This window comes from Hyla sarda, chromosome 6, assembly GCF_029499605.1.
Source record: "Hyla sarda isolate aHylSar1 chromosome 6, aHylSar1.hap1, whole genome shotgun sequence".
NCBI lineage: Eukaryota > Metazoa > Chordata > Amphibia > Anura > Hylidae > Hyla > Hyla sarda.
In genome coordinates this window covers 209153682-209176571 of record NC_079194.1, presented here as the reverse complement: position 1 = coordinate 209176571, position 22890 = coordinate 209153682, and the positions used below count along the sequence as shown (strand labels likewise).

At 42.4% G+C, this 22890-nt stretch overlaps 1 protein-coding gene across 6 annotated transcripts in view; it reads right to left on the bottom strand.

Annotated features, from left to right (window-relative positions):
• ADCY7 (adenylate cyclase 7) overlaps positions 1 to 22890 on the bottom strand; it is a 243687-nt gene that overhangs the window by 133561 nt on the left and 87236 nt on the right. The window contains exons 2-3 of one of the 6 annotated variants that reach the window (XM_056526348.1): positions 22688 to 22838; positions 8228 to 8385 (exon numbers count right to left, since the gene is read on the bottom strand). The exons of the other annotated variants lie outside the window; for them this stretch is intronic. The gene's annotated coding sequence lies outside the window, so the exon portion shown is untranslated. The remainder of the gene's footprint in view (positions 1 to 8227; positions 8386 to 22687; positions 22839 to 22890) is intronic. 6 annotated transcript variants of the gene reach the window in all.

Genomic DNA, 22890 nt, shown 5'->3' with positions numbered 1-22890 from the left:
TTTTTTTTTTTTTTGTTTTCTATCTTGATTTTGCTCGGTATTTTTTTGCTCAGTTTCATCATCTGAAGCCATACAGGGGAGAACTTCCTCCCTCACTCTGCTACACACAGCCCAGAGCAGTTCAGTGTGTGAAATAAGCTATGATTGACTAAGGACGCAAACACACCCCTCAGCACTCCAGACTGCATTTCCTGATTTTGGACTTCTGCCAGGCCAGCAGGAGTCTAAAGTCTGTGCAAGAGATGGGGCAAAATGTGCTCTGTAGAGAGACACCTAGTGGCAGCTTCTTAAAACACAAATAAAACATAGAAAACTTTTTTTTTTTTTAACAAAGTACATTGGAAAGATATTGTATTTACCATAAGGAGTGCAATAGCAAAATGTAGTTTTAATTAGAGAGCCCATTTAAGGACCAGGGCATTTTTTGCCAATCTGATTTGTGTCACTTTATACATTAATAACTCTGGGTTGCTTTTAACTATCATTCTAATACCGAGATTTTTTTCCGGCACATATTCTACTTTAAGATAGTGGTAATTTTTTGTCGATACTTTATAAAAATTCCAATATTTCATAAAAAATTTCAAAATGTTGCATTTTTCCAACTTTGAAACTCTCTGGGTTAATAGGAGAAAATACCCCATATGTGGACATAAAGTGCTCTGCGTGCGCACTACAGGGCTCAGAAGAGAAAGAGCAAAATTTGGCTTTTGGAGAAAGAATTTTGCTGAAATGTTTTTTAGGGGGCATGTCGTATTTAGAAAGCCCCTATGGTGCCAGAACAGCAAAAAAAAAAAAAAAAAAAAAAAAAAAAAAAAAAAAAAACACATGGCACACTATTTGGGAAACTACACCCCTCAACGAACATAACAAGGGGTGCAGTGAGCGTTTACACCCCATTAGTGTTTGACAGAGTTTTAGAACAGTGGGCTGTGCATGTGAAATTTTTTTTCATTTTCTCAGACCACTGTTCCAAAAATCTGTCAGAAACCTGTGGTTTGAAAAGGCTCACTGCACCCCTTGTTACATTCCTTGAGGGGTTCATAGAATTCATAGAATGACTAAGCGCAATACTTTGTGAAACGCGTCAGAAGTTTTCATGTACCTGCGTCTTATCCCATGAATTTGTGAATCTCCAATAAAGACAAGATTTTATTGGATCACCTAGTGCTGGACATTGGTTTCTTTTGGTTGAATGCACTCAATGGAAGCCGGGGCAGTGCTGGCGGGTCAGCTGCACAGGTGTGTCTGAGAGGCTGGGTTGTAGGTGCATATCTCTGGATCTTGGAACATGCTGGTGTAGTCCCCAACTTTTTCTTTTCATAAGCGGTAAAAGCCCTCCAAAATGTTTAACACAAATTCTCCCAAGTAAGGGAATACCCCATATGTGGCACTAAACTTTTGCCTTGAAATACGCCAGAGCTCCGAAGTGAGAGGGCGTTATGCACATCAAAGGCGTAAATTAGGGATTTGCATAGGGGTGGACCAGGATGCAAGCATGGCGTTTGCCCCTCCATCAAAAATACCCTACGGCAGTATTTCCAAAACAGGGTGCCTCCAGCTGTTGCAAAACTCCCGAACATGGACAGTGAATGCGTATCTGGCAATGCTGGGAGTAGTTGTTCTGCAACAGTTGGAGGCACCATTTAGGAAACAGTGCCGTACAAGACGTTCTTAAATTTTACGGGGGGGGGGGGTTTACTGTGTAAGGATGCGTGTATATGTAAAGTTGTAGTACTTGTGCAGATCAGGTGTGGAGATCAGATACCAAATAGGTGTGACTCCTGTGATTTAGCCATTTAAATGCTATGATCGCAAAATTTAACCCTTTCGCGCAAATGGACATATATGTACATCCACTGCGGGCTCCCACTGTATGATGCACGCCCTGACGGTGAGTGCGTATCATACACTATGGATCCCGGTTGCTTTCAGCAACCGGGACCCACGGCTAATGCCGGACATGGCCGATTGGGCTGTTGTCCGGCATTAACCATTTAGACGCAGTGTCTAAAAGCTTTGATTGCGGCATCTAATAGCGGTTAATTCCGTTCCCAGCTAACTCAGTGGGCTGACCGGGACTGCCGCAACGAAACCTCGGCATCCAGATCAGCTGAGAGGATGGGTGGAGGAGTCTTACCTTCCTCCCAGCTGTTTGAGCTGTGCTCCAACCTTTCGTTCAGCTTTGCAAGGCTGAAGCAATGGAGCACCGATAACACTGATCAATGCTCTACTATGGAGAAGCATTGATCAGTGTATGCAATCTAAATATGGCATGTTATAGTCCCCTATGGGGACTAAGATAAAGTGTAAAAAAATAAATATGCATTAACCCATTCCCTAATAAAAGTTTAAATCACCCCCCTTTTCCCATTTTTCAAATAGAAAAATGTAAAAAACGTAAAACCTAAACATGTGTGGTATTGCCCTGTGCGTAAATGTCTGAACTATTAAAATATAATGTTAATTAAACTGCATGGTCAAAGTCACAAGTGTAAAAAAATTCCAAAGTCCAGAAATGCGTATTTTTGGTCACTTCATATACTAGAAAAAAATTAAAATAATAAAACACAGTCAAAAGGTTCCATCAAAATAAAAATGCTCCAGATAAAAACTTCAGATCACAGCGCAAAAAATTAGCCCTCATACATCCATATATATGGAAAAATAAAAAGTTATAGGGGTCAGAAGTGGACAATTCTGTGGTGCATGTAGTTATAATACCGTATATACTCGAGTATAAGCCGAGTTTTTCAGCACGATTTTTCGTGCTGAAAACACCTTCCTCGGCTTATACTCGAGTGAACTCTCCACCCGCAGTGGTCTTCAGCCTGCGGACCTCCAGAGGTTTCAAAACTACAACTCCCAGCAAGCCCGGGCAGCCATCGGCTGTCCGGGCTTGCTGGGAGTTGTAGTTTTGAAACCTCTGGAGGTCCGCAGGTTGAAGACCACTGCGACCTTCGACATCATCCAGCCCCCTCTCACCCCCTTTAGTTCTGTACAGTACTCGCCTCCGCTCGGCGCTGGTCCGGTGCTGCAGGACTGTCCGGAGAGGAGGTCGTCCGGTGGGATAGTGGTTACGGGCTGCTATCTTCACCGGGGAGGCCTCTTCTGAGCGCTTCGGGCCCGGCCCCAGAATAGTCACGTTGCCTGGACGACGACGCAGAGGTACGTTCATTACCAACGTACTTCTGCATCATCGTCAAGGCAACGCCTCTATTCTGGGCCCGAAGCGCGGAGAAGAGGCGCCCCCGGTGAAGATAGCAGCCCGGAACCACTATCCCACCGGACGACTTCCTCTCCGGACAGTCCTGCAGCACCGGACAGTCCTGCAGCACCGGACAGTCCTGCAGCACCGGACCAGCGCCGAGCGGAGGCGAGTACTGTACAGAACTAAAGGGGGTGAGAGGGGGCTGGATGATGTCGAAGGCCGCAGTGGTCTTCAACCTGCGGACCTCCAGAGGTTTCAAAACTACAACTCCCAGCAAGCCCGGACAGCCGATGGCTGCTCGGGCTTGCTGGGAGTTGTAGTTTTGAAACCTCTGGAGGTCCGCAGGTTGAAGACCACTGAGGGCGGATGATGACAAGAGGATGATGAAGGGGGGGTGTGGGATGATGACAAGGGGATGATGAAGGGGGGTGGGGATGATGACAAGGGGATGATGAAGGGGGGGTGTGGGATGATGACAAGGGGATGATGAAGGGGGGTGGGGATGATGACAAGGGGATGATGAAGGGGGGTGTGGGATGATGACAAGGGGATGATGAAGGGGGGTGGGGATGATGACAAGGGGATGATGAAGGGGGTGTGTGGGATGATGACAAGGGGATGATGACAGGTGATGATGATGAGGGTCTGGATGATGACAGGGTGATGATGATGAGGATGTTAATGACGGGGGTCTGATGTATTTCCCACCCTAGGCTTATACTCGAGTCAATAACTTTTCCTGGGATTTTGGGTTGAAATTAGGGGCCTCGGCTTATACTCGGGTCGGCTTATACTAGAGTATATACGGTAGTAAAATAAAACAATCCCATTTTATTAGCACATTTTTTATTCATATCTGTGTTCTTTTTAACTCAGATTATGGTATCTAAAGCATTTTCAGCAATTTAAGCACTTTATCCCCGTCCTGCTCCTATCACGTTTCATCATGCACTCTCTATACCAAGTATACTCCTCTCTCTGCTAATAGTGTTTATGCAGTTGATCTTATATATTTATTTATGCATATACTTTTAGCTCCCGAAATACTCAGTCACGTATGCACTTTATTTCTGTTCCTTCTCTTATTGGAAATATTTGTAAATCCACCACTAACTAAGTAGGCATTAAACCCTTAAAGGGGTACTCCGGTGAAAACCTTTTTTTCTTTTAAATCAACTGGTGGCAGAAAGTTAAACATATTTGTAAATTACTTCTATTAAAAAATCTTAATCCTTCCAGTACTTATAAGCTGCTGAATGCTACAGAGGAAATTCCTTTCTTTTTGGAACACTGATGACATCACGAACACAGTGCTCTCTGCCGACATCTCTGTCCATTTTAGCAATTATACATAGCAGATGTATGCTAAGGGCAGCATGGTGGCTCAGTGGTTAGCACTGCTGCCTTGCAGGGTTCAAATCCCACTAAGGACAACAATAAATAAAGCGTTATTATTATTATAATAATAACGTCAGCAGAGAGAACTGTGCTCGTGATGTCATTAGAGAGCATTCCAAAAAGAAAAGAATTTCCTCTGTAGTATTCAGCAGCTAATAAGTACAGGAAGGATTAAGATTTTTTAATAGAAGTAATTTACAAATATGTTTAACTTTCTGCCACCAGTTGATTTAAAAGAAAAAAGGTTTTCACCGGAGTACCCCTTTAACCCCTTCCCGACCTATGACATACCTGTACGTCATGGGTGGCAAGGTGTTCCCGACCCATGACATACAGGTACGTCATGAACATTACTGCCGCTACTCGCGGCACCCCGCAGCGCCCGGAAAGATGGTGGCTATCACTGATAGCCAGCCATCTTACCGTGCGACCACGGGGGGTTTCATTCCCCCCCCCCCCCCCCCCCCCCCCCCAGCGATCGCTGCTATCAGCTGGTCAAATCTGACTAGCTGATAGCAGCGTTTCGCTATCAGAATACTTAGCAGCGCGGTGTGTGAGTCCGGATCACGGGGATCGGGACACACACCGCTCTGCTAAGTGTCCCTGACCTGTCCCCCGGCGTCACTTACCCGTCGGAGCGGTGTCCCGGGCGGTCCCGGCGTCCTCCATGCGGTCCCGGCGGCACTGCGTCCCGGAGGTGAGTTTCCGGCAGCAGTGCGGCATCTTCATTGGCAGCAGTGAGATCGCCGCAAAGCGATCTCACTGCTGCCTCTGAGAGTTTCAAAACTGCAACTCCCAGCATTCCCAGACAGCCTTTGGCTTTCTGGGCATGCTGGGAGTTGTAGTTTTGCAACATCTGGAGACCCACAGTTTGGAGACCACTGTATAATGGTCTCCAATCTGTGCTCTTCCAGATGTTGCAAAACTACAACTCCCAGCATGCTCAGTCTGTCCAGGCATGCTGGGAGTTGTAGTTCTCTAACATCTGGAAGAGCACAGATTGGAGACCATTATACAGTGGTCTCCAAACTGTGGACCACCAGATGTTGCAAAACTACAACTCCCAGCATGCCCAGACTGCCCAAGCATGCTGGAAGTTGTAGTTCGGCAACATCTGATCCTTCAGATATTGCCGAACTACAACTTCCAGCATGCCTGGGCAGTCTGGGCATGCTGGGAGTTGTAGTTTTGCAACAACTGGAGGCACACTAGTTGGGAAACATTGTCCGTTTCCTACCTCAGTGCCTCCAGCTGTTGCAATTGTTGCAAAACTATAACTCCCAGCATGCACTGACAGACCATGCATGCTGGGAGTTGTAGTTTTGCAACAGCTGGAGGCACACTGGTTTGGAAACACTAAGTTTGGTTGCAAAACACTTGAAAGTTTATTACTTAACTTAGTGTTTCCAAACCAGTGTTCCTCCAGCTGTTGCAAAACTACAACTCCCAGCATGCACGGACAGCTAAAAGGGCATGCTCGGAGTTTGCAACAGCTGGATGTTTGCCCGCTCCCCCCAATGTGAATGTACAGGGTACACTCACATGGGCGGAGGTTTACAGTGAGTGCTGCAAGTTTGAGATGGCGCAAATTTTGCGCTGCAGCTCAAACTTCCAGCGGTAAACTTGCTGTGAACCTCTGCCCATGTGACTGTACCCTAAAAACACTACACTACACTAACACTAACCTAAAATAAAAAGTAAAAAAACACTACATATACACATACCCCTACACAGCCCCCCTCCCCCCCAAAAATGAAAAACGTCTGGTACGCTACTGTTTCCAAAACGGAGCCTCCAGCTGTTGCAAAATAATAACTCCCAGTATTGCCGGACAGCCATTGACTGTCCAGGCATGCTGGGAGTTTTGCAACAGCTGGAGGCACCCTGTTTGGGAATCATTGGCATAGAATACCCCTATGTCCACCCCTATGCAAATCCCTAATTCAGGCCTCAAATGCGCATGGCGCTCTCTCACTTTGGAGCCCTGTCGTATTTCAGGGCAACAGTTTTGGGACACATATGGGGTATCGCCGTACTCGGGCGAAATTGCCTTACAAATTTTGGGGGGCTTTTTCTTCTTTAACCCCTTATGAAAAGGTGAAGTTGGGGTCTACACCAGCATGTTAGTGTAAAAAAATAAATTTTTTACACTGACATGCTGGTGTTGCCCTATACTTTTCATTTTCACAAGAGGTAAAAGGGAAAAAAGACCCCCAAAATTTGTAATGCAATTTCTCCCGACTACGGAGATGCCCCATATGTGGGCGCAAAGTGCTCTGGGGGCGCACAACAAGGCCCAGAAGGGAGAGTGCGCCATGTACATTTGAGGCGATTTGCACAGGGGTGGCTGATTGTTACAGCAGTTCTGACAAACGCAAAACAATAAATATCCATATGTGACCCCATTTTGGAAACTACACCCCTCACGGAATGTAATAAGGGGTGCAGTGAGCATTTACACCCCACTGGCGTATGACAGATTTTTGGAACAGTGGTCTGTGAAAATGAAAAATAAAATTCAAATATCTGTCAAACGCCAGTGAGGTGTAAATACTCACTGCACCCCTTATTAAATTCCATGAGGGGTATAGTTTCCAAAATGGGGTCACATGTGGGGGGGTCCACTGTTCTGGCACCATAGGGGCTTCCTAAATGGGACATGCCCCCCAAAAACCCTTTCAGAAAAACTCACTCTCCAAAATCCCATTGTCGCTCCTTCCCTTCTGAGCCCTCTACTGCGCCCGCCGAACACTTTACATACGCATATGAGGTATTTCCTTACTCGAGAGAAATTGGGTTACAAATTTTAGGGTGATTTCTCTCCTTTTACCCCTTGTAAAAATCCAAAAATTGGGTCTGCAAGAAAATGCGAGTGTAAAAAATGAAGATTTAGAATTTTCTCCTTCACTTTGCTGCTATTCCTGTGAAACACCTAAAGGGTTAAAACACTTACTGAATGTCATTTTGAATACTTTGGGGGGTGCAGTTTTTATAATGGGGTCATTTATGGGGTATTTCTAATATGAAGACCCTTAAAATCCACTTCCAACCTGAACTGGGCCCTGAAAAATTACGATTTTGAAAATCTTGAGAAAAATTGGAAAATTGCTGCGGAACTTTGAAGCCCTCTGATGTCTTCCAAAAGTAAAAACTTGTCAATTTTTTTATGCAAACACAAAGTAGACATATGTGAATCAATATGTAATTTATTTGGAATATCCATTTTCCTTTCAAGCAGAGACTTTCAAAGTTAGAAAAATGCAAAATTTTCATGAAATTTTTTTATTTTTTACCAAGAAAGGATGCAAATATCAGTGAAATTTTACCAATAACATAAAGTAGAATATGTCACGAAAAAACAATCTCGGAATCAGAATGATAAGTAAAAGCATTCCAAAGTTATTAATGTTTAAAGTGACAGTGGTCAGATTTTCAAAAAATGCCCAGGTCATGAAGGTGAAAATGGGCTGGGTCATGAAGGGGTTAAGGACCAGGCTCATTTTGATCTTACTCCGGTACCACAGTTTTATGGTTATCTAGCGTGCTTGTAGTGAGATTAGCACTTTTTGTAATTCACATGTTATACATCTGTCCACAGCATTTCTGATTTTTACTGACCTCTTTTCTGTGACGGAAGTTCAGTAGTTTTTCTGGTTGCTTTTGATTGTCGTCAACACCTGCGGCCATGTTTGTTCACTGTTGTGAACAAGAAGTCAGTGCTTCAGGCGTTGCTATTTTCTTTTCTCCTGCAATGGTTTCGCTCCTTTTCCACACTCCTGTAATGATTAGTCATTGAATTGTTGCGGGAGGATGGATGTCTCCTCTCGCTGTCAGCCTACCCTGCGCCCGGCTCACGATGTACTGAATACCCTGTATCAGCGCTGCAGCTGACATGTAACCCCTTCCCCGTCATGGGGACCTTACGCCCACGGGCGCCGCTCTGCTTCCTGATAGGCCGGTGATAGGCTGAGCGCACGGTATTTAAACAGTTAAATGACGGACATCGGCGCGATCTCCAATGTCAGTCCTTACCGGCAGATGTCAGCTATTGGGAATATCCATTTTCCTTACAAGTAGAGAGCTTCAAAGTTAGAAAAATGCAAAATTTTCAACATTTTCATGGAATTTGGAGATTTTTCACCAAAAAAGGATGCAAGTAACGCCGAAAATTTACCACCAAAATAAAGTAGAATATGTCACGAAAAAATTATCTCAGAATCAGAATATTCGGTAAAAGTGTTTTCGAGTTATTCATTCGTAAAGCGACGGTGGTCAGAATTGCGAAAAAGGGCTCAGTCCTTAAGGTGAAAAAGGGCTGCGTGCTTAAGGGGTTAAAGGGGTACTCTGGTGGAAAACTTTTTTTTTTTTTTTTTTTTTAAATCAACTGGTGCCAGAATATTAAACAGATTTATAAATTAATGCAATAGTAGAAAGAAAGTAGCGGAAAACTTGACAGGCAGGGGAGCGGGGAGACAGAGAGCACTTCAGGTAACTGGCCGTATCGCGCGCATGCGCTTCTTCAGACCTTCTTTATAAACTATTTCTATTAAAAAATCGTAATCCTTCCAGTACTTATTAGCTGCTGAATACTACAGAGGAAATTCTTTTCTTTTTGAAACACAGAGCTCTCTGCTGACATCACGAGCACAGTGCTCTCTGCTCACATCTCTGTACATTTTAAAGAACTGTCCAGAGTAGGAGAAAATCCCCATAGCAAACATATGCTGCTCTGGACAGTCCCTAAAATGGACAGAGATATCAGCAGAGAGCACTGTGCTCATGATGTCAGCAGAGAGCACTGTGTTCCAAAAAGAAAAGCATTTCCTCTGTAGCATTCAGCAGCTAATAAGTACTGGAAGGATTATTTATTTTTTAATAGAAGTAATTTATAAATCTGTTTAACTTTCTGGCACCAGTTGATTTAAAAAAAAAAAAAAAGTTTTCCACTGGAGTACCCCTTTAAACGGGTAATCCATCATAAGGTGATTTTAGTACATACTAAAGGCTATCCTTTTGTTAACTGGGTAGCTGGGGATTGGTCTCTTAAGCTACACATCCCATAGTTCCATGCTTGTAAGTGTGAAGTTACATTCCTACCTCCCACACATCAGCCACCCCACCCATTGCTGCACAAATGAGCTGCATCCATTCAAAAAGTCTTCTAATCAGGGTGCCTACAGCTGCTGCAAAATAATCTCTCCCACCAAGCGGTCACTCGCCCATTGAAGCAGACAGACTGCCTTTGCACAACTGACTAGTGATGTCAGGTCTCGATGCATTGCAACCTGGGAAATCCCGAGACATGAGTAATTTTGTATGCTGTTAAAAATAAATATTGGGCGAAAATCACATTTGCAAAACCACCGTCACACACAGGTACAGACACTATATTATGAACTACACTAACTTTACAGCCCCTGCAGCATATAAAAATATATTTTTTTTAAATCCTGAATTACCCCTTTAAATGGGTACTCCGCTGCCCTGCTTCCGGAGCTCCGCTCCCTAGCGTCCGGAAGTTTATTCTTCCAAACGCTGTGTGCGGGCTTCCATGTTCAGGGCCGCCCCTCGTGACCTCACGCCTGCCCCCTCGTGACGTCATGCCCACCCCCTCAACGAAAGTCTATGGGAAGGGGGCGTGATTGCCTCACGAGGGGGTGGGCGTGACGTCACGAGGGTCGGCCCTGAACACGGAAGCCTGCACACAATGTTTGGAACAATAAACTTCCGGATGCTGGGGAGCGGAGCTCTGGAAGCAGGGCAGCGGAGTACCCCTTTAACTCCCCTTGTGTGAGGCCTCTGTTGAAAGGGTCAATTATCGGCTGTACAGGCCAACATTACCCTGTGTAATAAGGCTTAAGATCAGCTGATGAATGTTTGACAGCTGATTTCGACCAGCTTAAAAAAAAAAAAGTAAAAAAATTTATAAATAAATAAAAATCACCCATTGGCCGCACATCTTCACATGTAAAAATAGGAGATATATGGCCAGCGGCTGATTACAAGGAAAGTTCACACACACACACACACGATCCAGCGATCCCATGCACTACGCTAGAGTCAGGTAATAGGCTTTGTAAACTAGTGCCGACCTAAGAGATTTACAGGGCGTCTTGGGCCAGCTAATACAGCCCTAAGCACAACAGTATAAATATGTGATCCCAAACAGTTTTCAAAAAATGCAATAATCTCATGGACTTGATGGCCTAAGCAAACAGCTCTGTACACTATGTAGTGTTTGGTTTACTGCAGCATAGCTCCCATCAAAGTGCTTCTCTCTCTTTTTACTATGTACGTAGACTCCTCAGCTCTGGAAAACAGCTAATCTCCAGGGGGTGGGGGTGGGCTCAGAGTATCAGACACCCTCCAATAACATATTGATGGCCTGTCCTAAAAATAAGTCCTCAATCAAAAAGTCCAAGGAAAACCCCTTTTAACCCCTTAAGGACCAAGCCCATTTTCACCTTAAGGACCAGAGCGTTTTTTGCACATCTGACCAATGTCACTTTAAGCATTAATAACTCTGGGATGCTTTTACTTTTCATTCTGATTCCAAAATAGTTTTTTCGTGACATATTCTACTTTATGTTAGTGGTAAATTTTCGTCTATACTTGCATAATTTCTTGGTGAAAAATGCAAAAATTTTATGAAAAAGTTGACTCTCTGCTTATAAGGAAAAATAGACATACCAAATAAATTACATATTGATTCACATACACAATATGTCTACTTTATGTTTGCATCATAACATCATAAAGTTTACATGTTTTTACTTTTGGGAGACATCAGAGGGCTTCAAAGTTCAGCAGCACTTTCCAAATTTTTCACAAACTTTTCAAAATTTGAATTTTTCAGGGACCAGTTCAGTTTTGAAGTAGATTTGAAGAGCCTTCATATTAGAAATACCCAATAAATGACCCCATAATAAAAACTGCACCCCTCAAAGTATTCAAAATTACATTCAGAAAGTTTGTTAACCCTTTAGGTGTTTCACAGGAATAGCAGCAAAGTGAAGGAGAAAATTTAAAATCTTCATTTTTTACACTCGCATGTTCATTAAGACCCAGTTTTTGAATTTGGAGTAATAGGAGGAAAAGCCCCACAAAATTTGCAACCCCATTTCTCACGAGTAAGGAAATACCTCATATGTGTATGTCAAGTGTTCGGCGAGCGCAGTAGAGGGCTCAGAAGGGAAGGAGCGACAATGCGATTTTGGAGAGTGAATTTTGCTGAAATGGTTTTTGGGGGGCCTGTCGCATTTAGGAAGCCCCTATTGTTCCAGAAAAGCAAAAAAAAATAACACATGGCATACTATTTTGTAAACTACACCCCTCAAGGCATGTAACAAGGCATCCAGTGAGTCTTAACACCCCACAGGTGTTTGATGACTTTTTGTAAAAGTCGGATGTGTAAATGGCAAAAAAAATTTTTTCACTAAAATGCAGGTTTTTCCCCAAATTTTACAAGGGGTAATAGGAGAAAATGCCCCCCAAAATTTGCAACCCCATTTCTTCTGAGTATGGAAATACCCATGTGTGGATGTCAAGTGCTCTGCTGGCGCACTACAATGCTCAGAAGAGAAGAAGCGCCATTGAGCTTTTGGAGAGAGAGTTTGTTTGGAATGGAAGTCAGGGGCCATGAGCATTTACAAAGCCCCCGTTGTGTCAGAACAGTGGAACCCCATCCCCCCCCCCCCACGTGACCCCATTTTGGAAACTACACCCCTCACAGAATTTAATAAGGGGTGCAGTGAGCATTTACACCCTACTGGCGTTTGACAGATTTTTGGAACAGTGGGCTGTGCAAATGAAAAATAAAATTTTTGTCGCCAGCAGAGCACTTTACATCCACATATGGGGTATTTATATACTCAGAAGAAATGAGGTTACAAATTTTGGGGGGGCTTTTTTCCTATTTTCCCTAGTGAAAATGAAAAATTTAGGGTAACACCAGCATTTTAGTGAAAAAAATTTATTTTCTTCATTTTCCCATCCAACTTTAATGAAAATTCGTCAAACACCTATACACATTGTTACATTCTGTGAAGGGTGTAGTTTCCAAAATGGGGTCACATGTGGGTATTTATTTTTTTGCGTTTATGTCAGAACCGCTGTAAAATCAGCCACCTCTGTGCAAATTACCAGTTTAGGCCTCAACTGTACATAGTGCACTCTCACTCCTGAGCCATGTTGTGCACCCGCAGAGAATTTCATGCCTAGCAACATCTGGAGGGCTACAGTTTGAGACCACTATACAGTTGTCTCACTATAGAGCTGTTTGCTGTTTGGGCATGTTGGGAGTTGTAGTTTTGCAAGATCTGAAGGGCCACAGTTTAGAGACCACTGCACAGTGATCTCTAAACTGTAGCCCTCCAGCTGTTGCAAAACTACAAATCCCAGCATGCCCAAACAGCAAACAGCTGTCTGGGCATGCTGGGAGTTGTAGTTTTGCAACATCTGGAGGGCTACAGTTTAGAGACCATTGTATAGTGGTCTCAAACTGTAGCCCTCCAGATGTTGCTAGGCAACTCACCGGCTTCCGTAGTCTGCACCAGGGAGCCAGCCGCATGTCATCGCCTCCCGCTGCTGCCAACGATCTCCGCCCGCTGCCGCCGATGGTGAGTGACCTCCAACGCCAGTAACCGACGGTTCCCCTGCTCTGCCCGGACTATAGTGGGTGGGCAGAATGGGGGAACCGAACTTTAACCTCCCACCCCCGATCTGCTATTGGTCGGTCGCTTCTGACCGACCAATAGCAGGGATAGGAGGGGTGGCTCCTATCCCTTCAGGGGGACCGGGGGTGTCTTGGACAACCCCGATCCCCCTTATTTTCCGGGTATGACTGGGAATGGCTGCGATCGCCGACAAGTGGGGGTTTCAGGACCCCCCTGGGCATTGGCACGGGATGCCTGCTGAAAGATTTCAGCAGTCATCCCAGTCTGGTCCTTAAGTACCATCGAGCAAGAGCGTACCCATATGCACGTGTCCTTAAGGGGTTAAAGGGGAACTCCGGTGGAAAACTTTTTTTTTTTTAATGAAATGGTGCCAGAAAGATAAACAGATTTGTAAATTACTTCCATTAAAAATCTTTATCCTTCCAGTACTTATCAGTAGCTGTTCGCATTCTTTGCATTTTGAATTTCTTTTTTGTCTTGCTCACAGTGCTCTCTGCTGACACCTCTGTCCATGTCAGGAACTGTCCAGAGCAGCATAGGTTTTCTATGAGGATTTTCTCCTGCTCTGGACAGTTCCTAATATGGGCATCAGGTGTCAGCAGAGAGCACTGTGGACTAGACAAAAAAAGAAATTCTGTAGCATACAGCTGCTAATAAGTACTGGAAGGATAAAGATTTTTTATTAGAAGTAATTTACAAATCTATTTAACTTTCTGGCACCAGTTGATAAAAAAAAAAAAGAATCCACCAGAGTTCCCCTTTAAATGTCTGGTCATTAAGGGGGTTATCCAGAAATAGAAAAACAGCCGATTTCTTGCAAAACAGCACCACACCTGTCTTTAGGTTGTGCGTGTTCATGCTACTTGGCTCCATTCACTTTAATGGAGCTGAACTGCAATACCTCACCCACCCTGAAGATCAGGGAGGGAGAAGCATCCAGCAACGCACATCATTTCCAGGATCTCCACGAAGTCTACGGGGCTACAGGACTGAAATCACTGCGAACTGGGAAGTGAAACTTCTCCCCAAACCTCCTCATGATTGGTAGCGGACTCAGCACTGAGACCCCAACTGATCAAAACTTTTGAAATGACAGAATTACTCAGCATAAAATAACATGGCATGAACAGGTAGCCATACACATTAAATAGGACCTGTGGCCAACCCAAACAAATTAAGAATTTGCTGTCATTAAATAGCTTAGGGTGCGCTAATCATACACCTTTTACCGTTTCTTTATACACCATACGATTCTCAAGACATGTAGGTTTACAGTATGACAATTTAATAAGTCAGATGAGTGTAAACTTAATTTTCAAAATGGGATTGAATTTCAGGTGATTGGTGGGTGTCTAGGGTATTTCTACCTAAAACACATCTCCTGACTGTATAATCCATCCCACCCATCACCTGATATTCACTCCCATTATTAAAAGATTATTAACATATATTGTACTATGATATCATTTTTAACTACACACACATGTATATATGTAAACAAGTTTAATCCATATTCAAGTAAAATCAGTCTAGCCTGTTTGTAAGCCAGACATTACACTTCTATAAAAGCTACATAATAGGAAAAAGGCTTTATAAAGCTGTACTAACAAAACAATTGGCCCTGAAATATATATCTGCTATCAGGCCTTTACACAATTAGTAACTAGCACCATTTCTTTTCTTTCACTAGAGAATAGTGTTATTTTACTTGTCTAATAATGATTAACAGCATCAGGAAGAGCAGACGCATACTCCACAGTATTAACAATCTGAATCCAGGATCTGGGCAGCAAAAAATATAATAAATTGAGCAAGCGGTTAAAAATAATAATAATTTACATTTAGTTTAGCAAATTCTAAAGGCAAGCTATTAGAAGGTAAAAAGTAAAAGGTACTTAAAAGGGGGGTCCCATTTTAACGTGCATCTGTCTGTTTACTTAAAGGGGTACTCCACTGGCAAAAAAAATTTTTTAAATCAACTGGTGCCAGAAAGTTGAACAGATTTGTAAATTACTTCTATTAAAAAATATTAAACCTTCCAGTACTTATCAGCTGCTGTTTTGATCCACAGGAAGTTCTTTTCTTTTTCAATTTCCTTTCTGTCTGACCACAGTGCTCTCTGCTGACACCTCTGTCCATTTAGAAACTGTCCAGAGCAGGAGAGATTTGCTATGGGGATTTGCTCCTACTCTGGACAGTTCCTAAAATTGACAGAGGTGTAAGCAGAGAGCACTGTGGTCAGACAGAAAGGAAATTCAAAAAGAACTTCATCTGTAGTGTACAGCAGTTGATAAGTCCTGGAAGGATTAAGATTTTTTTTAATAGAAGTAATTTACAAATCTGTTTAACTTTCTGGCACCAGTTGATTTACAAAAAAAAATGTTTTCCAGTGGAGTACCCCTTTAAAGAAGATCTCTGGCAAAAATTAACTTATCCCCTATCCATAGGATAGAGGATATTTAGCTGATCGGGGGTGTCTGACCGCTGGGGACGGGACCCTGCGTTCAGTGAGAAGCACGTGCTGCAGTCAGCACACACTCCATTCATTCTTAAGGAAGCTCCGAAAAGCTCTTGGGCATCATCAGCGCTCCCATAGGAATGAATTGAGCACATGCCGGTAGACAACACGCACTCCTCACTGAGAGCCCCGGAGTCCCGTCCCAGTGATCGCGGGAGGCCCCCATCAGAACACAACGCCGCAATCAGCTAGAGTTATTTTTCGCTGAAGTACTCCTTTAACCCCTTCCCGCAGAATGACATATAAACGTCAGGTTATGCAGCTAGTTTGCTCATCCTGACGTTTATTTAAGTCATTCAGTTAACCCGGCGATGCGCGGCATCGCACGGGTTAACAGGCAGAAGTCCCGCTATTTCTGGCAGGAGACAACTTCTGCAAGCCACCCAAGGACCATCTGTGAATGGTCCTGGTCAGCAATCACTGTGATTGGACCAATCACAGTGTCTCAGCTGTGGACCAATCACAGTGTCTCAGCTGACTGGGGGGTGATAGGTCAGAAATCCGGGCAGAGTGGGGGAAGATGACCCCGAGAGCAGCAGGGGCCAATGTGGTGGGGGGACCGGAGGCACATACCCGGGACCGGCGCAGGCAGCAGGGACCGTCGACCGAAGGCAGGTAAGTGGAGGAGGCAGTGGTGGCGGCATCAGAGGCAGCGGTGAAGATCCCTGTAAAGTGTTCTTCACTGCTGCTTCTAGGCGTTTCAAAACTACAACACCCAGCATGTCCAGACAGCTTTGGCTGTCCGAGCCTGCAGGTAGTTGTAGTTTTGCAATAATCTGGAGGGCCACAGTTTGGAGACCACTGTGCAGTGGTCTCCAATCTGTGCTCTTCCAGATGTTGCAAAGCTACAAGTCTTAGCATGCGCAGACAGTTCAGGCATGCTGGGAGTTGTAGTTCTGTAACATCTGGCCCTCCAGATTTTGCCGAACTACAACTCTGAGCATGCTTGGAGTTGAAGTTTTGCAACATCTGGAGGGCTATAGTTTAGAGACCACTACACATTGGTCTCCAAACTGTTCTCCTCCAGTTGTTGCAAAACTACAACTCCCAGCATGCCCAGACAGCCGAAGGGCATGCTGGGAGTTGTAGTTTTGCAACAACTGGAGGCACACTGGTTGGGAAACATTGTTTGTTTCCTAACTCAGTGTTTCCCAACCACTGTGCCTCCAGCTGTTGCAAAACTATAACTCCCAGAATGCACTGACAAACCATGCCTGCTGGGAGTTGTAGTTTTGCAACAGTTGGAGGCACACGGGTTGGGAAACACTGAGTTAGGTAACAATCTCTCAATGTTTTGCAACTAGTGTGCCTCCAGCTGTTGCATAACTACAACCCCCAGCATGCACGGACAGCCAAAGGGCATGCTGGAAATTCAAACTTTTATTAGGGAAGGGGTTAAATCACATTTATTAACACTTTTTTTTCACAGTGTTATAGCCCCCATAGGGGTGCCTTGAGGGGTGTAGTTTCCAAAATAGTATGCCTTGTGTTTTTTTGTTGTTGTTATGGAACCATAGGGGCTTCCTAAATGCAATATGCCCCCTTAAAAACCATTTCAGCAAAATTCACTCTCCAAAATCCCATTGTCGCTCCTTCACTTCTGAGCCCTCTAGTGCACCCACAGAGCACTTTACATTCACATATGAGGTATTTCCTTACACCAGAGAAATTGGGGTACACATTTTGGGGGGCATTTTCTCTGTTTATCCCTTGTAAAAAATCAAAAACTGGATCTACAAGAACATGTTGGTGTAAAAATGGAGATTTTGAATTTTCACTTTGCTGCTATTCTAGTGAAACACCCAAAGGGTTACAAACATATCATTTTGTATACTTTGAGGGGTGCATTTTTTTATAATGGGGTCATTTAGGGGGTATTTCTAATACGAAGACCCCTCAACTCCACTTCAAAACAGAACTGGTCCCTGAAAAATTTTGATTTTGAAAATGTTGTGAAAAATTGGAAAATTGCTGCTGAACTTTGAAGCCCTCTGATGTCTTCCTAAAGTAAAAACATGTCATCTTTATGATGCAAACATAAAGTATACATATTGTATATGTGAATCAATATATAATTTATTTTGGTACGTCAATTTTCCTCACAAACAGAGAGCTTAAAAGTTAGAAAAATGAAAAATTTTCTAATTTTGAAGTATCCACGAAAATTTACCACTATGATAAAGTAGAATATGTCACGAAAAAACTATCTCTGAATCAAATTCGTAAGTAAAAGCATCCCAGAGTTATTAATGCTGAAAGTAACATTGGTCAGATGTGCAAAAAATGCTCTGGTCCTTAAAGGGGTATTCCAGGCAAAACCTTTTTTTTAGATATCAACTGGCTCCGGAAAGTTAAACAGATTTGTAAATTACTTCTATTAAAAAATCTTAATCCTTCCAATAGTTATTAGCTTCTGAAGTTGAGTTGCTGTTTTCTGTCTAACTGCTCTCTGATGACTCGCGTCCCGGGAGCTGTGCAGTTCCTATGGGGATATTTTCCCATCATGCAAGGGATATTCTCCCATCATGCACAGCTCCTGGGACGTGACATCATCATTGAGCAGTTAGACAGAAAACGTCAGAAGCTAATAACTATTGGAAGGATTAAGATCTTTTAATAGAAGTAATTTACAAATCTGTTTAACTTTCCGGAGCCAGTTGATATATATAAAAAAGTTTTTGCCTGGAATACCCCTTTAAGGTCAAAATGGGCTTGGTCTTTAAGGGGTTAAAAAGCACATTTCATGATGGTCCCATGGCAGGATATGTTTAAACTTTTCAGGTAATCTCATAGTCTGAGACTTCCGCAATCACAAGATGTATTCACGAAGTTCTCAAGCAATTCTACAGGACTTTCGGAAATATGTCACCTGATCATTGGACCGATATGACAGGTACTCTTTAACCCTATAAAACCACTCACACAGAAGAGTAGGTGCCATTGTTCCCAAGCTAATCATGCCTTTGTTATGGGACACCAAAATGGCAACCAATAAAACCTCCAGTTTCTGGTGCAAAAAAAAACTGAATTAAAGGGGTACTCCGGTGGAAAAATACATTTTCAAATCAAACGGTGCCAGAAAGTTAAACAGATTTGTAAATTGCTTCTATTTAAAAAAAAATCTTAATTCCAGTACTTATCAGCTGCTGTATACTACAGAGGAAGTTGTATAGTTATTTTCTGTCTGACCACAGTGCTCTCTGCTGACAGTCCATGTCAGGAACTGTCCAGAGCAGGATAGGTTTGCTATGGGGATTTGCTCCTACTTACAGACAGAGGTGTCAGCAGAGAGCACTGTGGTCAGACAGAAAATAGCAACTCAACTTCCTCTGTGGTATACAGCAGATAAGTACTGGAAGGATTAAGATTTTTTTAATAAAAGTAATTTACAAATCTCTTTAACTTTCTGAAGCTAGTTGATATGAAAAAATGTGTTTTCCACCAGTGTACCCCTTTAAGTTTTAGGGGTTAAGAATAGTTATGGACATTTATCAACGGGTTTAGCCAGGTTTTCTTTACTATAATTGTCGCAAAATTGTCGCCACTGCGACTACACGATTTTTCGTGCGACATTTTGACTGGAAAGCGAGAAAAGCAAGTTTTCCAAAAATTTACTACGTAGTAATTTTAAAATGGACTACAGGTAGTCAGGTATTTATTAACTGCGACAGTCGCAACTGCGCAAAAAAAGTCGCAACAGGGTTAAAAATTTACAAAATTTACTCCAGCTCAAACATGGAGCAGAAAAAGCTACTACCAAAGTAAAAAAGGAAAAAATTGCTTACGTGAAAGAAAATTATCAACAGGCTGAAACCAGTTGATAAATAAGTCACACATAAGCAAAAAAAAAGTAAGGAAAAAATTACTAAAAAAAGAATACATAAGCAAAGATTGATAAATGTCCCTCAGTGTGATTTCTAGTTTTTAAAAAGAAATAAAACAAGCACTATACAAATTACGGAACACTGTAATCATACTGACCTGATGAATAAGGATAACATAGTATATTATGGTAAAATAAAGGGTGTTTGAAAATAAAATTGATCCCCCCCCCAAAAAAAAAAAAATGCCCTAATATGGCTCTGTGGATAAAACCTAAAAAAGTTAGACTTTAAGAAGGCAAAGAAAAACAAAAAAACATTTTTTTTTTTTATAGCTCTTAGTTGTGCCATTACTGTTATCACTACTAGACATATTTGACTAAATAACAAAATTAGGTGGTCCTTATAATGAGAATGTCAACTTTGACAGGGACACACCTCAAACTGACTACAAAACACAACACAGAGCTAAAGGAAAAGATATACCAGCAGTTCTTCCTGAGCAAAAAACAAACTAATAAATCAAAAGCTTGTTCCCGCGCAATGTCAAGCATCTACAATGCACAATAAATAGGCACACACATGAACTGACTACATGCAAATATATGTCTAATTCCCACAAAATAATGCACAAAACACTAAAATAAAGACATTACTTCTCAACTGTCAACAGTGAGGTTCTAGTTAGGGAGCATGGGGAATTTTGGGGGGCATTTTGACTACTTGTGAGTATCTTTTCTGCCCTGAAAGGAACCTAAACCCAGATTTGACATGATTAACTAAAGAGAGATATTAGCTGAACATTTTTGTGTGTCTGTGTTGGTACAAGATGACCTGAGCAGATAAAGCAGTATACTGACGAACTGCAAGAAGATCCTGCTAAGTAACAGAACAGAGATATTCCAGTGCCAAATTACATATTTTGAAAGGTATTCTTTATTACCAGTGTCCAATTAGAGGACTTATTTGCTTAGCAGATTTATAGCTGCAAATCGTTATTCCTAAATTGGTAGAACAAGGCAGGTTTTTAGATTTTGTGGCATGCTAGTAGACACAACAGTTCTTTTCTTGTTTTTAAAAGGAAAATATACAACCTATATAAAAAGAATTTACTATATGAAGATGTATAAAACAGCTGTGAATTTTTTCCCCCTTCCCAAATTTCTTGTGTCACACTTGAATGTTTCAAAACATTAAACTTAGTATAAAAGGACAAAGATATTCCTTTATACTTAAAGGGGTATTATTGTAAGAAATGATGCTTTCTCTTACAGGTTATGGCAAAGCTAGTAGTTAAAGGGGTGGTGGTTGTGGTGTTGTTGTAGACTGCTAGGACCCCTGCCTGGTAAGGAAGGACTAAAAATGCTGGTTCTGCTATTAATGTAGTGACAGTGACATGCACGGCCAGTTCTGTAGAGAGAACCTTTTAGAGTTTACATGTTTTTTGTAATTCTACCCACTATTGTCTATTATCTGACTTTCATACCACTTTCAACATAGACATTCCCCCTCTCTATTCCTGTTCACCCTATCCATTGGAAACAGTGTAAATTGACAGCCCAGTCTTGTGAGAAGTTTAGCCATGTATCAGTGAAACCAACTACATCAATGTGTTCCTCCAGTATCAAGGCCTCAAGCTCCCCCAATGTGCTTGCTAGACATCTGACATGTGAACATACACTTTTAGTTGCCATTATGTTTTACACATTCAGTATCAGTAAAGTGATTTATTGAGTTCTTGTGGGTACATTTGTTTCACAAATGGATTGTAACACATGGCTGTCCTTACCCACTGCTCTTAATCTCCCCCCTACAGGACTCTTCTCCACACACCACTATGTTATGACCCCTGTCTAACCTATCTGCCTGATTTGCTGCGCGTCCTAAATCGTAGTCATTCCCGACTCCCCACCACACACAAACCCCCACCCTCAGAATTTTTTTTTAAAATTAAATCTACATCTTTATTAAGTCACTTGGTATGGGATGCAGCTTAGCAGAGCTATGTCTTGTTGTCTACAGTTAATAGACTAGCGGTAGACAAGCAGTTAGGCTCTGTTCAAAATGCTGTAATGGGTTCAACTGATGGAAAACCCAGTGTCTTGTCTGCCAAATGACAAACCCCATAGACTTATAATGGGGTTCGTCAGGTTACTATAGACATACAGAGACAACTGCAAAACATAGAAATGTACAAGTCTAAAGACCCAGGCCCACACAATTTGTTATAGAAATAAGTAAAGCAAAAGGGAAACCCTCCCAGGGGGCTTATATAGTCACTTTCTGCACCATGTGGAGGAGTTCCAACAATGAATTACTGTGTCGAGCTGTCAGGTTATTGCTCCAGTAACACTATGCATTATGCATGAATAATAATATTTTTTTTGTTAAACATAATTATATTTCTTCTTTCTTTATAAGGTCAATTTCCCCCTCCCTTTTTTTTTTTTAACCTGTGGCCACAGGTAAAAAAAAAAAAGGGAGGGGGAAATTGACCTTATAAAGAAAGAACATTCCCAGGCACATTCCCTGGTGGTCCAGTTGCATTCTACATGCCCCCAGCAGCCTGTATAGTGAAGAAGGGGCCCAGCACACATGATCTTACACTTCCAACAGGTCGTCAACTATTGAGAGTCCCACCAGGATTTACATTGAGCCTGACAGCCAGGGATTAACAAGAGTTGCAAAGAAGAGCTGCAGGAAGCAGAAACTTGTGTGTGCTGGGCTCACTCTTCACTACACAGGCTGCCGGGAACGGCATTTGCATATATGCATAGTAATAATCACTAGGTATATGTGAACTGTAGAAATTGGCGGAACAACTAAACGATTGCGAAAATGATTGACAACTATTTTTATGAATGATCAGTTATCCTATACCTGCCTACAGCATAGCATACAATTTTAGCTGTAAGTAATTCTAAGAACACAGACAGACACATTGCTAGGGAGGCTAAGACCTTAGAAACTATTGTTAGGCAACCTATCCCTAGCAACCGAAATGTCAAACATGACTCAGGTGTTTATGGCACTATGTAGACAGAGGAGAAGAGAAGTCTCTTACCAGTAGAAATGTCATGCCGTTGGCCACATACAATGGTGTTATCTTGGTCCTCCTATAAATAGCTTTTGGTGACTCTCTTTACATAAAGTCACAAGACACCAAATTATTTCCCAAAGACATTTTCATTGAATAAACACATTGCATGACTGGCCTATACATTCAATAAAATAAAGACATTGTAAACATAAGTAAAGAGCACAATT